The 21,422-nt window shown below is 39.2% G+C and overlaps 1 pseudogene; it reads left to right on the top strand.

The window, feature by feature from the left end:
• Positions 1 to 419: 419 nt before the first annotated feature.
• The window catches only part of Gm3489, a 29,286-nt pseudogene continuing 8,283 nt past the window's right edge, over positions 420 to 21,422 (top strand).

Below are 21,422 nucleotides of genomic sequence, written 5' to 3' on the forward strand. Positions count from 1 at the left end.
TATGAAACATATATAATTAGATAAAAATTTGCTTAATTTTAACTATTACTAGATATTCTTCATATATGTCTGAATATAAAGGTACTGGTATGTTTTAATAACTCACTCACTTTAGGTAATAATGATAACACATATAATTTAACTTTATATTTGCTTTGTGTATCTTTAAGTGACTTAACAACAAGTAAAAATATTCTTTTGAAGTAGTTTGTTAGAATAATTTTATTTTCTTTGGCTCTTGAAACATTTTGATATTTTTAGGTGTCTGCTTCTTCTACACGGTTATCTTTAATGAAAAGGGGGTTCAATATTTTCAGAAGTAAATGTTCAAAACTAAGCAAATCATCACAAGAACTACATAATTGGAAACATGAATGCTGGTTCCAGGAAGGGGCTACCCTGCCATCAAAGCCATTACTATGGCTTTTGACAGAGGGTTGTGTCTGCCAAAAGCCATTGTACTACAGGAACCAAAACTCCCACAAAGTACAGTCTGGGTTGTCTTGCTGGTAAGACCACAACTGTGTACTTTTTCTATGGTTTGAAATTTATCTCAAGGAAAAATTCAAACCAAAACCAAACTTGGCTACAGCCCTTAGGAAATATGAGTGTTCTGGCAGCTCACAAACGCTGAAGTGCAAGTGACTGCTGACAGAGTGTCTGCCGAATTTTGCTTTCTTCAGCATGGTGGACAATGATACAAACATAATTGCAATCTGCATAAATTCTTGTTTTCCATCTCTATTCCCTTTGCAATATTAACCCATGATGTATATGAGTCAAAATTTCTTATACTTCCTATTGCAAATATTATTGTTTCACTTTCACTGATAAGTCTTCCCTCACTTCTCATGGTCTGACACATTTCTACTTGATGCTGATCAACTCTAACTTCATTCCTATTTTATACGATATCATATGCCTTTCCACCTATTAAGATAGTATTGACTAGAGACAACTAAAAAGTACATGTGTGTATTGTGGTTTTTGCCCAATACAGGACTGACAAGAGGGAGGATATGGATAAACATGTGATTGGCCATTCAGTTCATCCTCCTCTTTCTACCCTTTATTTGCCTAGGGTGTCCTTTTCTTTTCTTTTCTTTTCTTTTCTTTTCTTTTCTTTTCTTTTCTTTTCTTTTCTCTTCTCTTCTCTTCTCTTCTCTTCTCTTCTCTTCTCTTCTCTTTTCTTTTCTTTCCTTTTCTTTTTTTGCTATCATTTCTCCAAATATAAAATAAAAATAAATATAAATAAATTATATATAATAGAGTAATTATGATCTATGAGTTAACCATGACAAATATTCAATCAAGTTTAATTGTGATGAGGGACAAACAAAAGTCAGGCAATTGATAATCTTACTAATTCAGATAGAAATTAGATCTGCATTGGTTTGCATAATATTTATTTTAATATAATCCTGCTACAAAATGACTGAGCTCCTCTTTCTAAATAAGGCAATAATTGAGTGGTGATACTTTTAGTGCAGTTGTGAAAAGCTGGCTTTTAAAAAAGGATAGATGAGCAAGATGATATAACTTAACAACCCAGGGTTGAATTTAGAATAGACAAGGAAAATAAGACAAATTGAGAAAGGGATGCAAAATTTGGGGTATTTGAGCTATAAAGTTAATGGAAAGTCCATGAACATTTGCATCTGGGAAAATATAGGCTGGACAGCATGTTTGAACAACTGTGATTCTTGTAACAAGTAATTCCACTGCCAGAGAGATTAAGGAAGAACCCATGGCAAGAGAGTCTTTACAGCTCCAAAGTTCAGTCTACTGGAAAACCTGAACTTCTAAACCTGGAGCATTAAGAGGTCAGAATTTTTGCTTAATGTTTAAGCATTCTAAGTTAATTGCAATTGAATAATACTGTAAAATGTATTTCCTAGTAAATAGACTTTGTGATGGCTCTTTACATAATGATAACTTATTTGGGATTACTCTTAGTGATGACAGCTACCTAAGAGAGAGAATAGAATATTGTAGAGACTTATGTTGGACTGATATGTAACTGTGGCCTCCAACAGGGAGCTGTGGAGCCATAACTGCTCAGAGATTGCTGAGGGAAGGTGTACTGGCTACTTTTGTGTCAACTTGACACAGCTGGAGTTATCACAGAGAAAGGAGCTTCAGTTGAGGAAATGCCTCCATGAGATCCAACTGTAAGGCATTTTCTCAATTAGTGATCAAGGGGGAAAGGCCCCTTGTGGGTGGGACCATCTCCGGGCTGGTAGTCTTGGTTCTATAAGAGAGCAGGCTGAGCAAGCCAGGGGAGGCAAGCCAGTAAAGAACATCCCTCCATGGCCTCTGCATCAGCTCCTGCTCCCTGACCTGCTTGAGTTCCAGTCCTGACTTCCTTTGGTGATGAACAGCAGCATGGAAGTGTAAGCCGAATAAACCCTTTCCTCCCCAACTTGCTTCTTGGTCATGTTTGTGCAGGAATAGAAACCCTGACTAAGGCAGAAGGAAATGGTTCTTGTTACTTCTTGAGAATGGAATTGGTGAGTAAGCTCCTGTCAGCATATCACAGAGCTAGAGGAGAACTCAACTCTCAGATTTCCAAAGTCAACAATGTGGCCATGCAGTATGTGGCTGTCTTTAGAACATCTGTATGGGTAGATGTGGAGCTAATTTCACCATTTGGAAAACTTTCTCACCATTCTGATTGGTCTTTTTTCTTAGGAAAATATTCACAAGGCATATATCTAGTGCCCCCCCCCATTACTGAAATTGATATTTGGAGAGTAAATAATTGTCACCATAATTTTCTACTACTACCTGCTCCACATTTCAATCATACATGATGTCCATTCTTTCTGTCTATACTGGTGTATTTTAGGAGTCCATGATTCATGTCTTCCATTTAGACTTTAGCTGCTGCCTATGTCTTTTTGTCATGAAAGCTCAAAGAGGAAAAACCCCCAAGAAATCCCTGAATGAATTACCCACATGATTATATAACATATACAGCAACCTCACCTCCACTTGATGATCTGAAGGAAATAGCTAATGGCTCTTTTCATCTAAAGATCTCTTAGAGATGAAAGCAAGTTATCATACCAGTTGATTTAAGTTCAGTGGAATTGTTTTTGAGGTGGGAGGTGGGGAATGGAAACATTGAAAACATTAGAAACTATGACTTGAGGACAGAAAGCCAAGAAATTTTAAAACAACAATAAGAAACCAAATTCTCCCAATAAATTATTGGTATGATCATAGTTATCCACCTTTACAATAAATATCAAATAGTCTACTTGTCAATGACCTTCTTCTGCTGATGACTGTTGATTAATATGGTACCTTGCTTCCTGAAAGATGACCCTCTGTGCTTAGGAGGCATTATCTCCAAGTTGGTATTTTTCTCCCTGATGTCAAAAGGTCACATAATTAGAACCACCTTTGGATTCTGAGAAATTCAGGCTTGGACTCAAGGATCCAATCCAACTTTATGTCCACCACTAACTATTTTACATGATAGATAATGTAGGTACATTGAAATGGTAGAATACTCATTGATAATTGCCTGGAAATAGAACAAATCTCTGTAAGCACTGATATCTCATAAGAAACATAAAATTACACTCCCAACATAAGCTGATTTCTGTGACAATGGATCGATTTTGCTAAGGCAGAAGTGCTTCAGTATAACCACTATGCTATCTGTTGGATCTAAGTGGCATATCCTTAAAGTCACACTATGCATCAGGTCTTGTGTGAGAAGTTTATTCGGGGAAGGGAAAGGGGATATAGAGACTGTCTCTCGGTGGAGGAAAGAAAAAAGGGGAAGGGAAAAAATAATAGGGGCTTCTTGTCAGTGAGGTGGCACAGGAGGAGGACATGCCATGAGAAGTGAGATGACAGTGGGAATGTAGTCTCTCTATAACTAGTGATGATGTATCCTGCTGGGCTGCCACTGAAGTGCCTGATTGTCCTGCTGTCACCAGACCCCCTGGGCTGACTGTGGAGGCGCCATATTGCTAACAGAATTGCCATTGTTTTCTCTTCAAGGTGTGGTGATTATTGGAGAAATCTGTTAGTATTCCTTCTGATTTACATATTGGACTTTCTACTATGAGAGTAGCTAGATGAGTCTTAGAAAGTACATGCATATCCTCCTCTCCGGTCATTATGTAACTCTGGTGTATTTATTGTGCTAAACATAGATACTGGTAAAGATTATTTCACAAGTCAGCCTGTCATCCTGATGGTTAATGTCTACTTCCATGTGAACATGTATGTAAGCTCATGTTCGATTTCATGTTCAACTCCATAGTACGACCTATATACCTCTTTTTATTAGATATTTTCTTTATTTACATTTTAGATATTATCCTCTTTCCTAGTTTTCCCTTTGAAAATCCCCTCCCTCTTCCTCCTCCTCCCCCCACCCCCTGCAACACACCAACTCCTATTCCTGGTCCTGGCATTCCCCTATACTGGGGCATAGAACCTTCACAGGACCAATGTCCTCCCCTCCCATTGATGACCCACTAGGCCATCCTCTACTACATATATAGCTAGAGCCACAAATTCCACCATGTGTTTTCTTTGATTGGTGGTATAGTTCGAAGGAGCTCTGGGGGTACAAGTTAGTTCATATCAATGTTCCTTCTTTGGGCCTTCAGTCCCCTTCAGCTCCCTGGGTATTTCTCTGGCTCTTTCATTGGGGACCTTGTGCTATGTCCAATGGATGACTGTGAGCATCCACTTCTGTATTTACCAGGCACTGGCAGAGCCTCACAAAAAACAACTATATCAGATTTCTGTCAGCAGTCTCTTGATGGCAACTGCCTAGTGTCTGGGTTTGGTGGTTGTTTATGGAATGGATCCCCAAGTGGGACAGCCTCTGGATAGTAGTTCTTTCAGACTCTGCTCTGAACTTTGTCTCTGTAGCTCATTCCTTGGGTATTTTGTTCCACATTCTAATAGGGAATGAAGTATCCACACATTGGTCTTACTTCTTCTTGAGTTTCATGTATTTTGCAAGTTGTATCTTGGGTGTTCTAAGTTTCTGGGCTAATATCCACTTATCAGTGAGTGCATATCATGTGTGTTCTTTTGTGATTGGGTTACCTCACTCAGGATGATATTCTCCAGATACATCCATTTGCCCAAGAATTTCATAAATTCATTGTTTTTAATAGCTGAGTAGTACTCCATTGTGTAAATGCACCACATTTTCTGTATCCATGTTTCTGTTGAGGGATATCTGGGTGCTTTCCAGCTTCTGGCTATTATAAAAAAGTCTACTAGGAACATAGTAGATCATGTGTCCTTACTACAAGTTGGAACATCTGGGTATTTGACCAGAGTGGTATTGCCAAACTGATTTCCAGAGTGGGTGTACAAGCTTGCAATCCCACCAGCAATGGAGGAATGTTCCTCTTTCTCCACATCCATGCCAGCGTCTGCTGTCACCTGAATTTTTCATCTTAGCAATTCAGACTGGTGTAAGGTAGAATCTCAGGTTTTTTTTTAATTAGGTATTTTCTTCATTTACATTTCAAATGCTATTCCAAAAGAACCCATGCTCCCCCACTCCCTCCCCCCCCCACCCACTCCCACTTCTTGGCCCTGGTGTTCCCATGTACTGAGGCATATAAAGTTTGCAAGACCAATGGGCCTCTCTTTCCACTGATGGCCGACTAGGCCATCTTCTGATACATATGCAGCTAGAGACACGAGCTCCGGGGGTACTGGTTAGTTCATATTGTTGTTCCATCTATAGGGTTGCTGACCCCTTTAGCTCCTTCGGTATTTTCTCTAGCTCCTCCATTGGGGGTCTTGTGTTCCATCCAATAGCTGACTGTGAGCATCAACTTCTGTGTTTGCCAGGCCCCAGCATAGCCTCACAAGAGACAGCTATATCAGGATCCTTTCAGCAAAATCTTGCTGGTGTATGCAATGGTGTCTGCATTTGGAGGCTGATTATGGGATGGAACCCCGGGTATGGCAGTCTCCAGATGGTCCATCCTTTCGTCTCAGCTCAAAACTTTCTCTCTGTAATTCCTTCCATGGATGTTTTGTTCCCAATTCTAAGAAGGGGCAAAGTGTCCACACTTTGGTCTTAGTTCTTCTTGAGTTTCATGTGTTTTGCAAATTGTATCTTGGGTATTCTAAGTTTCTGGGCTAATGTCCACTTATCAGTGAGTACATATCATGTGAGTTCTTTTGTGATTGGGTTACCTCACTCAGGATGATGCCCTCCAGGTCCATCCATTTGCCTAGGAATTTCATAAATTCATTCTTTTAATAGCTAAGTAGTACTCCATTGTGTAAGTGTACCACATTTTCTGTATCCATTCCTCTGTTGAGGGGCATCTAGGCTCTTTCCAGCTTCTGGCTATTATAAATAAGGCTGCTATGAACATAGTGGAGCATGTGTCCTTTTTACCAGTTGAAACATCTTCTGGATATATGCCCAGGAGTGGTATTGCGGGATCCTCCAGTAGTACTATGTCCAATTTTCTGAGGAATTGCCAGACTGATTTCCAGAGTGGTTGTACAAGCTTGCAATCCCACCAACAATGGATGAGTGTTTCTCTTTCTCCACATCCTTGCCAGCATCTGCTGTTACCTGAATATTTGATCTTAGCCATTCTGACTGGACTGAGGTGGAATCTCAGGGTTGTTTTGATTTGCATTTCCCTGATGATTAAGGATGCTGAACACTTTTTCAGGTGCTTCTCAGCCATTTAGTATTCCTCAGTTGCGAATTCTTTGTTTAGCTCTGAGCCCCATTTTTAATGGGGTTATTTGATTTTCTGGAGTCTACCTTCTTGAGTTCTTTATATATATTGGATATTAGTCCCCTATCTTATTTAATTTGGTAAAGATTCTTTCCCAAACTGTTGTTGGCCTTTTTGTCATATTGATGGTGTCTTTTGCCTTACAGAAGCTTTGTAATTTTATGAGGTCCAATTTGTCCATTCTTGATCTTACAGCACAAGCCATTGCTGTTCTATTCAGGAATTTTTCCCCCGTGCCAATATCTTTGAGACTTTTCCCCACTTTCTCCTCTATAAGTTTCACTGCCTCTGGTTTTATGTGGAGTTCCCTGATCCACTTAGATTTGACCTTATTACAACCAGAAAGGAATGGATCAATTCGCATTCTTCTACATGATAACCACCAGTTGTGCCAGCTCCATTTGTTGAAAATGCTGTCTTTTTACCACTGGATGGTTTTAGCTCCCTTGTCAAAGATCAAGTGACCATAGGTGTGTGGGTTCATTTCTGGGTCTTCAATTCTATTCCATTGGTCTACTTCTCTGTTGCTATACCAGTACCATGCAATTTTTATCACAATTGCTCTGTAGTACAGTTTTAGGTCAGGCATTGTGATTCCACCAGAGGTTCTTTTATCATTGAGTAGAGGTTTTGCTATCCTAAGTTTTTCTGTTATTCCAGATGAATTTTCAAATTGACCTTTCTAATTCTTTAAAGAATTGAGTTGGAATTTTGATGGGGATTTTATTGAATCTGTAGATTGCTTTTGGCAAGATAGCCATTTTTACTATATTGTTCCTGCCAATCCATGAGCATGGGAGATCTTTCCATCTTCTGAGATGTTCTTTAATTTCTTTCTTCAGAGAGTTGAAGTTCTTATCATACAGATCTTTTACTTCCTTAGTTAGAGTCATGCCAAGGTATTTTATATTATTTGTGACTATTGTGAAGGGTGTTGTTTCCCTAATTTTTTTCTCACCCTGTTTATCCTTTGTGTAGAGAAAGGCCATTGACTTGTTTGAGTTAATTTTATATCCAGCTACTTCACCAAAGCTGTTTATCAGGTTTAAGAGTTGTCTGGTGGAATTTTTAGGGTCACTGATATATACTATCATATCATCTGCAAAAAGTGATATTTTGACTTCTTCCTTTCAAATTTGTATCCCCTTGATCTCCTTTTGATGTCAAATTGCTCTGCTTAGGACTTCAAGTACAATGTTGAATAGGTAGGAAGAAAGTGGGCAGCCTTCTCTAGTCCCTGATTTTAGTGGGATAGCTTCCAGATTCTCACCATTTACTTTGATGTTGGCTACTGGTTTGCTGTAGATTGTTTTTATCATGTTTAGGTATGGGCCTTGAATTCCTGTTCTTTCCAATACTTTTATCATGAATGGGCATTGGATTTTGTCAAATGTTTTCTCTGCATCTAACGAGATGATGATGTGGGCTTTGTCTTTGTGTTTTTTTTATGTAGTGGATTACATTGATGGATTTCCGTACATTAAACCATCCCCGCATCCCTGGAATGAAACCTACTTGGTCAGGATGAATAATTGTTTTGATGTTTTGATGTGTTCTTGAGTATTTTTGCATCAATATTCATAAGCGAAATTGGTCTGAAATTCACTTTGTTGGGTCTTTCTGTAGTTTAGGTATCCGAGTAACTGTGGCTTCATAAAATGAATTGGGTAGAGTACCTTCTGCTTCTATTTTGTGGAATAGTTTGTGAAGAACTGGAATTAGATCTTCTTTGAAGGTCTGATAGAACTATGCACTAAACCCATCTGGTCCTGGGCTCTTTTTGGTTGGGAGACTATTAATGACTGCTTCTATTTCTTTAGGGGATATAGGACTGTTTAGACCATTAATCTGAACCTGATTTAACTTTGGTACCTGGTATCTGTCTAGAAATTTGTCCATTTCATCCAGGTTCTCCAGTTTTGTTGAATATAGCCTTTTGTAGAAGGATCTGATGGTGTTTTGGATTTCTTCACGATCTGTTGTTATGTCTCCCTTTTCATTTCTGATTTTGTTAATTAGGATGCTGTCCCTGTGTCCTATAGTGGGTCTGGCTAAGAGTTTATCTATCTTGTTGATTTTCTCAAAGAACCAGCACCTTGTTTGGTTGATTCTTCAAATAGTTCTTCTTATTTCTAATTGGTTGATTTCACCCCTATGTTTGATTATTTCCTGTCCTCTACTCCTGTTGGGTGAATTTGCTTCCTATTGTTCTAGAGATTTTAGGTGTGTTGTAAGCTGTTAGTGTGTGCTCTCTCTAGTTTCTTTTTGGAGGCACTCAGAGCTATGAGTTTTCCTCTTAGAAATGCTTTCATTGTGTCCCATAAATTTGGGTATATTGTGGCTTCATTTTATTAAACTCTTAAAAGTCTTTAATTTCTTTCTTTATTCCTTCCTTGACCAAGTTATCATTGAAGAGACTGTTGTTCAGTGTCCACGTGAATGTTGGCTTTCTATTATTTATGTGTTATTGAAGATCAGCCTTATTCCATGGTGATCTGATAGGATGTATGGGACAATTTCAATACTTTTGTATCTGTTGACGCTTGTTTTGTGACCAATTATATGGTCAATTTTGGAGAAGGTTCCATGAGGTGCTGAGAAGAAGGTATATCCTTTTGTTTTAGGATAAAATGTTCTGTAGATATCTGTTAAATCCAGTTGTTTCATAACTTCTGTTTTTTTTTTTTCACTGTGTCCCTGTTTAGTTTTTGTTTCCACAATCTGTCCATGGATGAAAGTGGTGTGTTGAAGTCTCCCACTATTATTGTGTGAGGTGCAATGTGTGCTTTGAGCTTTACTAAAGTTTCTTTAATGAATGTGGCTGCCCTTGCATTTGGAACATGGACATTCAGAATTGAGAGTTCCTTTTGGAAGGTTTTACCTTTGATGAGTATGATGTGGCCCTCCTGTCTTTTTTGATAACTTTGGGTTGGAAGTCGATTTTATTAGATATCAGAATGGCTAATCCAGCTTGTTTCTTCAGACCATTTGCTTGGAAATTTGTTTTCCAGCCTTTCACTCTGAGGTAGTGTCTGCATTTTTCCTGAGATGGGTTTACTGTAAGCAGCAAAATGTTGGGTCCTTTCTGTGTAGCCAGTCTGTTAGTCTATGTCTTTTTATTGGGGAATTGAGACCATCGATATTAAGAGATATTATGGAAAAGTAATTGTTGCTTCCTATTATTTTTGTTGTTAGAGTTGGCATTCTGTTTTTGTGACTGTTATCTTTTAGGTCTGTTGAAGGATTACTTTCTTGCTTTTTTATGGTGTAGTTCCTGTCCTTGTATTGTTTTTGTTTTTGTTTTTTGTTTTTTGTTTTTTTTTTTTCTGTTATTATCCTTTGAAGGGCTGGATTCGTGGAAAGATATTATGTGAATTTGGTTTTGTCATGGAATTCTTTGGTTTCTCCATCTATGGTAATTGAGAGTTTGGCTGGGTATAGTAGCGTGGGCTGGCATTTGTGTTCTCTTAGTGTCTGTATAATATCTGTCAAGGATTTTTCTGGCTTTCATAGTCTCTGATGAAAAGTATGGTGTAATTCTAATAGCCCTGCCTTTATATCTTACTTGACCCTTTTCCCCTTACTGCTTTTAATATTCTATTTTTATTTAGTGTATTTGTTGTTCTGATTATTATGTGTTGGGAGGAATTTCTTTTCTGGTCCAGTCTATTTGGAATTCTGTAGGCTTCTTGTATGTTCTTGGGCATCTCTTTCTTTAGGTTTGGGAAGTTTTCTTCTATAATTTGGTTGAAGACATTTGCTGGCACTTTAAGTTGAAAATCTTCATTCTCATCTACTCCTATTATCTGTATGTTGGTGTTCTCATTGTGTCCTGGATTTCCTGGATGTTTTGAGTTAGGATCGTTTTGCATTTTGCATTTTCTTTGATTGTTGTGCCCATGTTCTCTATGGTCTTCTGCACCTGAGATTCTCTCTTCCATCTCTTGTATTCTGTTGCTGATGCTCTCATCTATGGTTCCAGATTTCTTTCCAAGGGTTTCTATCTCCAGTGTTGCTTCACTTTGGGTTTTCTTTATTGTGTCTTGTTGCGGCCGCCAGCAGCTCGCAACGTGAACGGTTCGACTGAGAAGGCCGCTCGAGCTGTAAGAGAGGAATCTAGACGGGGCAAAAGAAGAAATGTAGCCAAGACAGTTACTCTGATCAAGGCTCAAATTTTATTGTTGCGACACCAGTTATGAAGGAAGGGGGAGGGGACCCGATTCCCGCCGAATAATCTCTGGTCCAGTAGAAAGGTGCACGTGTGTGGCTCCTCAGGTTCCAGCAGTGGGCGTGGCAGAACGAATGAGCAGGAAGCTCCACCCCTGAGCAAGCAGGTTTCAGGCTGGGGGAGGGGAGACTACATCTCCTCCCTATTATTAACAAAATAAAAAAAAAAGAAAAAGCTGGCCTGAGGGGGGAAAATTATCTATGCTCAATAGTTCTGCCTGGAATCTAGGGCTAAAGAAAAAACTTGCTTCACTGGGAATCTTTAACTTTTCTTATGGTAAACTGTATCTGGCTTAAGACTGTCCTTTCTAGTAAACAACTAACTGAAAGGCCTGGAGCTGCAGACTCTGACTTTATAATGCTAATTAGTACTTGGTAGGTAACTTTCTAGTTGAATTTTAAGTAGGGCGTTTGGAACTCTGGCTAAGTTTGACTGAACGATGTGAAAATAACACTAAGTTGAATTCCTTAGCATTTTTGGAAGATAGGTGGGAAACAGGGAGAAGGAGTGACCGGCTCTTGTAGTACAAGGCCAATTGGCCTTTTTATTTGGGTGGGAGGCAGTGAAGGGCTTGCCCTTTCAATAGTAAGTCTCCAATCTCTCTCCCCCCTATTAATTAAGTTAAATAAGGCAACGCTTAACTGAGGTGATCAAATGATTTTCTCATCCGTAGATGAGTGGGCTTTTAACCTTGGCTTGGGTGGACATGGACCCGATTCCTCCCGTGGGTAAAACCCACACATGTGGCTCTTGGTACCTTTTGGGGAGGCGAGGTAGAGCCGGAGAATATTTTTTATTTTTAACCAAAATTTGGTACCAACCTCTTTCAAACCGGGTTTATCTCACAGGAAACTCAGAAATGGTCAAGCCGGACCTTCCCTTGCAGTAAGTATCTCTGCACCAAGCGGTGCCCATACTGAATTTGTACAATCACAAACCAGTATGCACAGTTCTGAGTGCTGTGCAGCTCCTAAAGGAGAATTATCAACCTCAGAATTAGCAAAGCCTAAGCAAGAATTATGTCGTTAATAACACCACGATTTGTGGGTAAAATAGGAGCTGGAAGTCGTTCCTCCTCATCCCTGTTTTTTCCACAGCCTATTGAGCTAAGGACACCTTGCAGTAACAGCAAGGGTGAAAAGCCAGAGGTCAGCTAAGGGGCTAAGCCTGTCTATCAAAATAAAAACCAATCTTTATTAATATAGAAAAATCTACTCTTCTAGCCCTCTAGGTAAACCTAAATTTTTAACTCAGACTGAAAGCCACATGCTGGAAATGTCCTGAGACTGGGGGTAACAGCTGCCACCTGTGTGCTCTAGGGGGGCGGGGATGCACATCTACTGGTCCGCCTCGGGAATGTTGATTTACCTGCTTGAAAGACAAAATCTTGAAAGACAGTGAGAAAGTAGGAAAGCAGAACTTCTTTCCGGGAAGTCTAGGTACTTTATTCAAATGCAAATTGTAAAGCTGAGGCTAGTCTCCGGCCTCCTGTCGGGAGCTGGTTCAGAGAGTAGCTGGAGAACACCTTTGAGAGCTGTTGCTCTCAGCTGAATTTTAAGCACAAAAGGAATTTTAGTCTTTAGAATGATACTTACCAGAAGAGTCAGAATCTGTGTTCATCTGACGAATTAATCTCTCTGGCAGCCACCGCGCTCCATCTTCATCTCGTGAAAAAACACAAACTGAGTCCCTACCCCAAATTAGAACTGGATCTGGACCCTTCCATTTGTTAGTCAGGGGGTATTAAGTGACCAATTGCTCTTTAATTAACTTGCTAGGTAATTTAGAATATAGGAATCTCTAACATTGGACTGAATATTAGGACCAGTCTAAGATTGAGTTAGAATGGCTGGTCACACTGAAGAAAGGAGAAAAATCATTATGACTCTATTAAATGACTAATTTTACTAAGTCTGAATATACAGTCTCTGATGTACTATTGTCATAAAGTTAAAAGGCTAGAAGCTAGTCTAAACTGGAAAAATGACAAGTAAGGATGGATCTAAAACATGAATTTAATTTAGTTTTTTAGTCAATTTAATCAGGACATGAGTCAACTTACCTACCAGCTCGTCACACGAATTTATTAATATGCTTCTGCAGCGTTCTGTGGAGAAAACCTGTTTTTCCCTTTTTTAATAAGGTAGCTGTTTTAGGATTAATCTATAAGCCAATAAGTAGATCCCTTTAAGATACTATAAAGCATTTATTAAACTCTTTGACATTAAAATATTAGATTTTGAAAATAAAGGTAAGACTTTAATAGTGTGCATGGGAATGCACTAAATAGTATGCACGGGGATACAATTTCTCTCTTTTTTGTCTTTTAAGAAGTTAAAGTTTTAAAATTTTACAATACCTACTTTTGAATTAATAACTAGTTGACAAAATATTTTAAATACATGGCTGTAAAGGGGCAGTGACTAATTGCACTTTTAATCAATTTTCTTAAGGAGCAGTTGTAACTAGAAGGCTTGCAAAGTTATTAAGAGTCACATGTTCATAATTTATTTATTAACTAGAAATATGCATAAGCAATTGTAAATTTGAGAATTAATAGTATCTGAGGGATGAACAATTTAAGCAATTGTGAGCTCAGAGATATGGCATTGACTATTAATATACAAATTAAGGTTTGATTGTTCAGCATTTTAAAACACCATCTACAGCACACAACTAGATCATCTGTGCTGGAACAGGGGAAACTGTGTCTTAAGACTCTGCCCCACAGAAGCTAGTTGGGCCCACGTGGGCCAACGATTGGCTGGGAGGATGAGAAAAATGACTTTACAATAATGTTTTCTTTTTGGCCAAAGAATTGTTTTGGGCACAACCAATTTTTAATTACCAATTAATAACAATTATAAAAGCTTTATTTTTTGTAGAAACTTTTGTAGTAAACTAAAACCCTAAGTAATAAAAGGATATTGTCTCTGAATCTTTTGGGTGAGAGCAAGGATTTAAGGTAAACTTTAAGAAGCATTAGTTAATAAAATACTTTTCACTTAGGAAACAATATACACTGAAAGATTAAAACTCTTGGCTTCTTGTATAGAAGCAGAAACAATAAAATTTTTCTTACATAATGTAAAGTTACATTAGCCATACCTAGAGGCAAAATTTTCTAGTGATTACAGTTCACTAGAAGCAAAACTCTTTGAATTTAAGCATTATTTTAAACATCTGAATAGATCTGCAACACTGTTAAAAAGAATTTTTCTTGAACACAGGGAAAAATCTTTCTCAGGCACTGTTTGCAAAACAAAAGAAAGGCCACAAGCCGCTCTGGGGCTGCCCAGAGCTCTGCATTGACTCAAACGTAAAATACCTTTTAATCTGAGCATCTTGGCCCTCCTGTAATAAGGACCGATTCTAGAGAAACAATATAACTGTCTACGCCTCCAAATTTTGATACTCTTTCTTAAGATGACTTACAGTTAAAACGTTCTTCACAACTTTAGTGTTGTGAAAAAATTGCCTGTACTGCAGTTTCCTGCCAGGCAGCAACTATAACCAAACTGTCTAATCTATTTACAAAGACAAACATAACTAGATAACTCTGTCACAGTTTTGTATGAAGTGAGCTGTATGAGCACTCTCATAAGATGATTACTCTTGTAATTATCTTAATTACAGTATACAGGTGAATTAAAGATCTTAAATTTGAAATCAAACTGCAAGCTGCAGTCAATGAAACAATAGCAGTTTTAACCATAATTTTTAAGTTTTTTGTGCAAGGTTAGGATAATACCTATAACCTTGGGAAAGTAAAACCCAAGTTTAAAACAATTTATTATCTTTAAAATCAATATTAGAAGCATTACTATCGTATTACGAAGTTTGGATGTCAATTAATACCTATGAATACCTATTAAAGCAAGCTTTAATGCTTTAATAAAGAGACATTGCTTTAAATCTTATTTTAAATTTTACTATTTAGGATACGAACCATATTAATTATTACCTAAACTAGAAATATCTTTAGAGACCCAGCCTCTTGGGCTGCCTTATGCCATGTGTCGGAAGGACTCTAAACTTGAGTTATCAAATTTAACACTAACCATCTGTAGCAATGTAACAATTATTAATCTTAACCAACAACTTATGAGCTGATTGTGAAAACACTTAGAGCACATTACCAATAAAAAGGAACCAAATGAAGCAGTTACATTTAGACCAATCAGAGAATAATAATTTTTGTAGCTACAATCATAAAATAAAAAACACTTTACCATTGTCAAACACATTAATCATGAACCATTTATTAGCTTTTTTACTCTGAAACTTAGAGGCTGTGCACTCGCCCTTATTTTCTAAAACGAACAGTTTTTCCAGCAGGGGCCCTCTTGCCACGTGTCTGATTCCTGGCTGAAACATGTGGCAGCTCTCGGCTTTGCAGATAAAGTTTTTTATACCATCTTTATTATCCAACACAAAACATAGAACATTCATTCATACAGACTGGACACGAACATACATGAATCGAACACGAGAACAGATTGGTGCACCGGACATTAGACAAGACACAAAGGGGAACAGAGTACTCCTGCTATAAGGCCCAGAGAGATATTTCTCTCTGCTTTTTGGGACATTTTCCTCCCTTATGATGTATTTTTTATTAACTGGGGCAATCCGCCTATTCCTTTTAATAAACCCTTTCTTTTCTCACACCTCATGTAGCTTCGGAGAGCTACGGCCTACCGCCTGATCCATGACTTTAAACCCTTTCTTCTTTCACCTAAGCAGCTTCCTAAAAAGCTGCGGCTAACCTGCCTGTTTCCGTTTCTAGTTCCGATTAACACGCTGCTGACCCAAGCAGAACCAGCGTTGGGTTAGCACTGATTCAAGCTTAATTCGTATCCTACCGCATCCTCAGCAACACTTTACAAAACTGAAATTTTAAGCTAGCGCTAGCATGTGTACTTGTCCGTTGCTCCGATGTCCGATACGAAGATCCTTTCCTGTGGAGCTCCAATGCAGCGTTCCTCTTAGCATCTCTCTGCCATTCTTCAGGTCCCAGTTCTGGCGCCAAAATGTTGCGGCCGCCAGCAGCTCGCAACGTGAACGGTTCGACTGAGAAGGCCGCTCGAGCTGTAAGAGAGGAATCTAGACGGGGCAAAAGAAGAAATGTAGCCAAGACAGTTACTCTGATCAAGGCTCAAATTTTATTGTTGCGACACCAGTTATGAAGGAAGGGGGAGGGGACCCGATTCCCGCCGAATAATCTCTGGTCCAGTAGAAAGGTGCACGTGTGTGGCTCCTCAGGTTCCAGCAGTGGGCGTGGCAGAACGAATGAGCAGGAAGCTCCACCCCTGAGCAAGCAGGTTTCAGGCTGGGGGAGGGGAGACTACAGTGTCTACTTCCCTTTTTACGTCTTCTATGGTTTTGTTCAGTTCCATCATCTGTTTGGTTGTGTTTTCCTGCTTTTCTTTATGGTCTTGTACCTCTTTAGCAGTGTTCTCCTGTATTTCTTTAAGTGAGTTATTAAAGTCCTTCTTGATGTCCTCTACCATCATCATGAGATATGATTTTAACTCCGGGTCTAGCTTTTCAGGCGTTTTGGGGTATCCAGGACTGGCTGAGTTCGGAGTGCTGGGTTCTTATGGTGATGAGTGGTTTCTGTTAGTAAGATTCTTCCATTTGCCTTTAGCCATCTGGTAATCTCTGGAGTTAGTTGGACTCCCTTGTTATGGCTTCCTGTTGTTAAGACCACCTTGTAATCATGCCTTTGTTTTGGGGGGGTCACCTTTCTAACTCGTTATGCTTATGCTCTGTTCTTGTAAACTGACCTACTTTGTCTGCCAAATTCCCCCATTAGAAAACCACTTAACCCTTAACTATAAAAAACATTGTCTTCCTTACATCTAATTTTGACCTCTCAATCCCTATTTGAGCTGGAGACAGCCCATGTACAGGAAGAAAAAAGCTTACTGTCATGTATTGCTTGCTTTAATTAATTTGGCTGTGATGATTTTGGTAGGTGGTTTTTCTCTTCCAAACTTTGGTATTAACACACCAATTGTTATTGTATGCATATATTAATTGATTTTTTACTTTATCAATGTTAATTTTTATTATTCTGGTGGATTTGCATCATTTGATAAAGCCAGTAAAACAGAAACAGAAATAAAAACAAAAACGTTTGTGTTAAACCCTCTCCTGCAGAGTGCCAAGAAATAACAAATTCCAGTGCTTTCAGAAAATATGTAAATGAAATCCTTCCAAATGTTAACCACCCCTTCCTCAGAGAGTTGGCAAGAAAATAGGATTCCAATTATGCTACCACAAGGTGATAAATCCTACCAACACCTTGAATGAGGTTGGGAGAGGCACCTATCACAATGATAAAATAACAGCCTCAGCTAAAACCTGAATTGTGCTAGGGTACCACTACACAGAGTACCCAGCTAAGCCATGGGTGGATTTCTGACCTACAAAAGAAGTGAGCAGAGTTAAATCACTGAGTTTGATGTTCCTTGTTATATACCAATTGATCACTAATTACCAACATTTAAGACACTCTAAACCCAACTTTCAAATATCTTTCCTCTGTTATTTCTTCTCTCTCTCTCTCTCTCTCTCTCTCTCTCTCTCTCTCTCTCTCTCCCTCTCTCTCTCTTGCTCTCTCTCTCTCTCTCTCTCGCTCACTCTCTTTGTCTTTCTCTGTCTTTACTCCTTTCTCCTTTCTTATCCCCCTTCCCATGCCCCCAAATAAACTGTACCTCAGAGGAAAGGGATACCTCAGCATGGACCCACTGAGGCACCCCTTCCACCACACCATACCATAACTAAAATATTATTTAAGGGTTTTCCAGTTTCTTCATTCCTACCCTCTATTCACAGGCACAAAGTTCTTATTTCTGCATCTGTATTTGTTCTTGAGATGTGGAAGGAATTTCTCATAAGATCTATTTATCTAAATGTTCAAGACTTAAGACTCATATCTTCTGTATCATATTTTCTGCTCTTTAACCCAATGGAATATGTAGGTTTTCACGACTACGTGATGAATATAACCAAGCAGAACTCAGAGGCTTTCAAGCTTGCTTCTCAAGTCTGATACTTAAATGTCACTTCCCTTTGATCTTCCTTGTTGAGCTCAGTCAAGCTTTATCACTTCATGGTCTGGGGGAAAGTTAAACAAATGCCACATTATATTGAATGGAGTAGGTGTAAGAATGTTGATTTAGAGACCAAGAAAATCCTTACAAGAACTGGAGAGATGGCTCAATAGGTAAAGGCACTTGCTGCCAAGATTGACAATATGTTTTCATGTTTAGACCTGGGAAACAAGTAATAGAAGGAAAAAACTAACTTCAGTTTATTGGTCTCTCCATAGGCATGCCACACAGACACACACACAGACAGATAGACAGACACACACATACAAACACAAGTGTGCATACGTGAAGTAAATGTAATAAAAACACTTTTAAAAAGAAACTGTTGGAAAACTTCACCTGTTGTGTTTTATAAAAACCAAGTATATGTTTTATACAGGGTGGTATGGTGTGGTGGAAGGGTTGCCTCAGTGGGCCCATGCTGAGGTATCCCTTTCCTCTGAGGTACAGTTTATTTGGGGGCATGGGAAGGGGGATAAGAAAGGAGAAAGGAGTAGAGACAGAGAAAGACAGAGAGAGAGAGTGAGAGAGAGAGAGAGAGAGAGAGAGAGAGAGAGAGAGAGAGAAGCAGAGAGAAACTGAAACTGAGAGAGAGACAGAGAGAGAGAGAGAGAGAGAGAAGAAGACAGGTGAGGAGAGGACAGGAGAAGGGAGAAGAGGGCAAGAGAAGAGAGGCAAGCCAGGGACATGTGGAAAGGGAAGGGAAGAGATGGAAAAAGTGTGTGTGTGTGAGAGAGAGAGAGAGAGAGAGAGAGAGAGAGAGAGAGAGAGAGAGAGAGAGAGAAAGAGAGAGTCAAAGATAGAAAAGGGGGCAGAGAGAACAAGGAGAGCCCAAACAGCCTCTTTTACAGCAAGCCAAGCCCACCTGGCTATTGCCAGGTAATTGTTGAGTGGAGCCTAAAAGAAATGCTGCCGGGCATGGTGGCGTATGCCTTTAATTCCAGCACTTGGGAAGCAGAGGCAGGTGGATTCTTTCGAGGCTAGCCTGGTCTACAAAGTGAGTTCCAGCCAGGGCTACAGAGAAACACTGTCTTGAAAAACAAACAAACAAAAAACCCCCAAAAAACAAAACAAACAAACAAACAAAAAAAAAAACAAAAAAAACCCCAAAGAAACAAAAAAAGAAAAAAGAAAAGAAAAGAAAATAAAATAAAAGAAAAGAAAAGAAAAAGAAATGCTAAGAACATTGCTAACCCCAATTCCAGCAATCTTGCAAGAGCAGGACAGGTCATCACCAGCCATCAAGATGTGACACAATTTTACTGTTGCCACGAGTCATGCATCCTTTCTACCTGTATGCATTATATCCTGCATAAAAAGGCAGTGTCTCCTCTCCCTATCCTCGTTCCCCTAATAACCTCACCCAGAGGTAGCCTCTACATATTCCTCCCCCAATAAACCTCTCCCATGAGATCTGTTGCATGGGGTGACTTTGTGGTGTCTGAAGAGAAAGAGACTGAAGTAGGGGGCAGAGTGAATAGGAGATGGAGTGAGAGCTGGGTACTAGCAATTCTCTTACATACCTGGCTAGCACCTCGTGGCAGGTAATGATGTAAGCTATGGCTAGGTTCCTGTTGCTAGCTAGTTTCCTGAGAGAAGCCTAGTGGAATTGTCTGTAAACCAATATTCATCGATTTTGGTTTAATTAAATATAAGAAACTAGAAAGGAGTGATGGTGGGGCAGAAATAAGGTCATTGTGTTTATAAACAATTCACTGCTGATTTGGGGTGATGGTTCTGTCTTTGGGGAAACCTAAGAAAACTGTGATGCTGGTCAAGTCCTGAAATAACTGGCTGTTTTATTGCTGCTCATGGTCTGTGTGACTGTCCGAGGCTAGGAAAGTGCAGGGCCAGTATACTATGAGGGTAGTCTAGAGCACCCATGGATTCCTTCTCTGGAGTTGTCTTTGTTGCAGTTTTTGAGTAAACACCTGGGCTTGGCAATATGCTGAAACACATATGCGTATTAGAAGCAGAACATAAAGTTAAGTAGTTTCAGAAGAAAAACTTTTTTGCACATTTGAAAGCATTAGGCCCAGGGTCTTGGTGGTTAGAGTAGAGAAGTCACAAAACCAGGAAACAATAGAGGAATTCTACCCTCTTGAATAGTCAACATGTAGAAACTTAGTCTAGTGACTGACAGGGATCCTTATCTTGACCCTTGAGATGTAGATTTGAGTTGGTTTCCTGGAACTTACAAGAATCCCTTTAAGCCTACTTTCAATCTCTTACTTCGTTTCTTGAAAATGCTATGACACATATAAAAGACATTATGTATGTTAGCTTTTACTCACATTTAGAAACACTTTTTTAAAAATTAGGTATTTATTTCATTTACATTTCCAATGCTATCCCAAAAGTCCCCCACACGCTCCCCCACCCATCCACTCCCACTTCTTGGCCCTGGCGTTCCCCTGTACTGAGGTAGATAAAGTTTGCACGACCAATGGGCCTCTCTTTCCACTGATGGCGGACTAGGCCATCCTCTGATACATATGCAGCTAGAGACATGAGCTCTGGGGAGTACTGGGTAGTTCATATTGTTGTTCCACCTATAGGGTTGCAGATCCCTTTAGCTCCTTGGTTTCTTTCTCTAGCTCCTCCATTGGGGGCCCTGTGATCCATCCAATAGCTGACTGTGATCATCCACTTCTGTGTTTGCTAGGCCCTGGCATAGTCTCACAAGAGACAGCTATATCTGGGTCTTTTCAGCAAAATCTTGCTAGTGTATGCAATGGTGTCAGCATTTGGAAGCTGATTATGGGATGGATCCCTGGATATGGCAGTCTCTAGATGGTTCATCCTTTCGTCTCAGCTCCAAACTGTGTCTCTGTAACTCCTGAAACACTTCTAGATTTTACCTTTTCCATTGTCTAACCACAGAACAGTTTTTGTCAAATTAAATTTGTATTTTATATAAACCCGCTGATCTCTGACTATTGACAATTCATTGCTGATTTCAAAAGGAAGAAGGGAATTTGGTAACTAGCCTATAATATTTGTACAAATATTGAAGTTGATGTATACACAGAATTGAAAGTTTATAGCTTTAAAATGTTGAACTGTTACAATCTAAATGCTTTTAAGTAAAAGAAGCATTATAAAGTTCAATGTCTTTGTGAATGACTAGAACAAATTATCAAAACTGGTTTTTATTCATCATCAGTTTGCATATTGTGTCCAGCAACTACGGAGGAAAAGAAGAGTTTTGGTGTTTGTACTGGCTAGTTTTGTGTCTACTTGAAACAGCTGGAGTTAGCACAGAGAAGGAGCTTCAGTTGAGGAAATGCCTCCATGAGATCCAGCTGTAAGGCA

The sequence above is a fragment of the Mus musculus genome, chromosome 1 (genome assembly GCF_000001635.26).
Source record: "Mus musculus strain C57BL/6J chromosome 1, GRCm38.p6 C57BL/6J".
NCBI classification, from domain to species: Eukaryota; Metazoa; Chordata; class Mammalia; order Rodentia; family Muridae; genus Mus; species Mus musculus.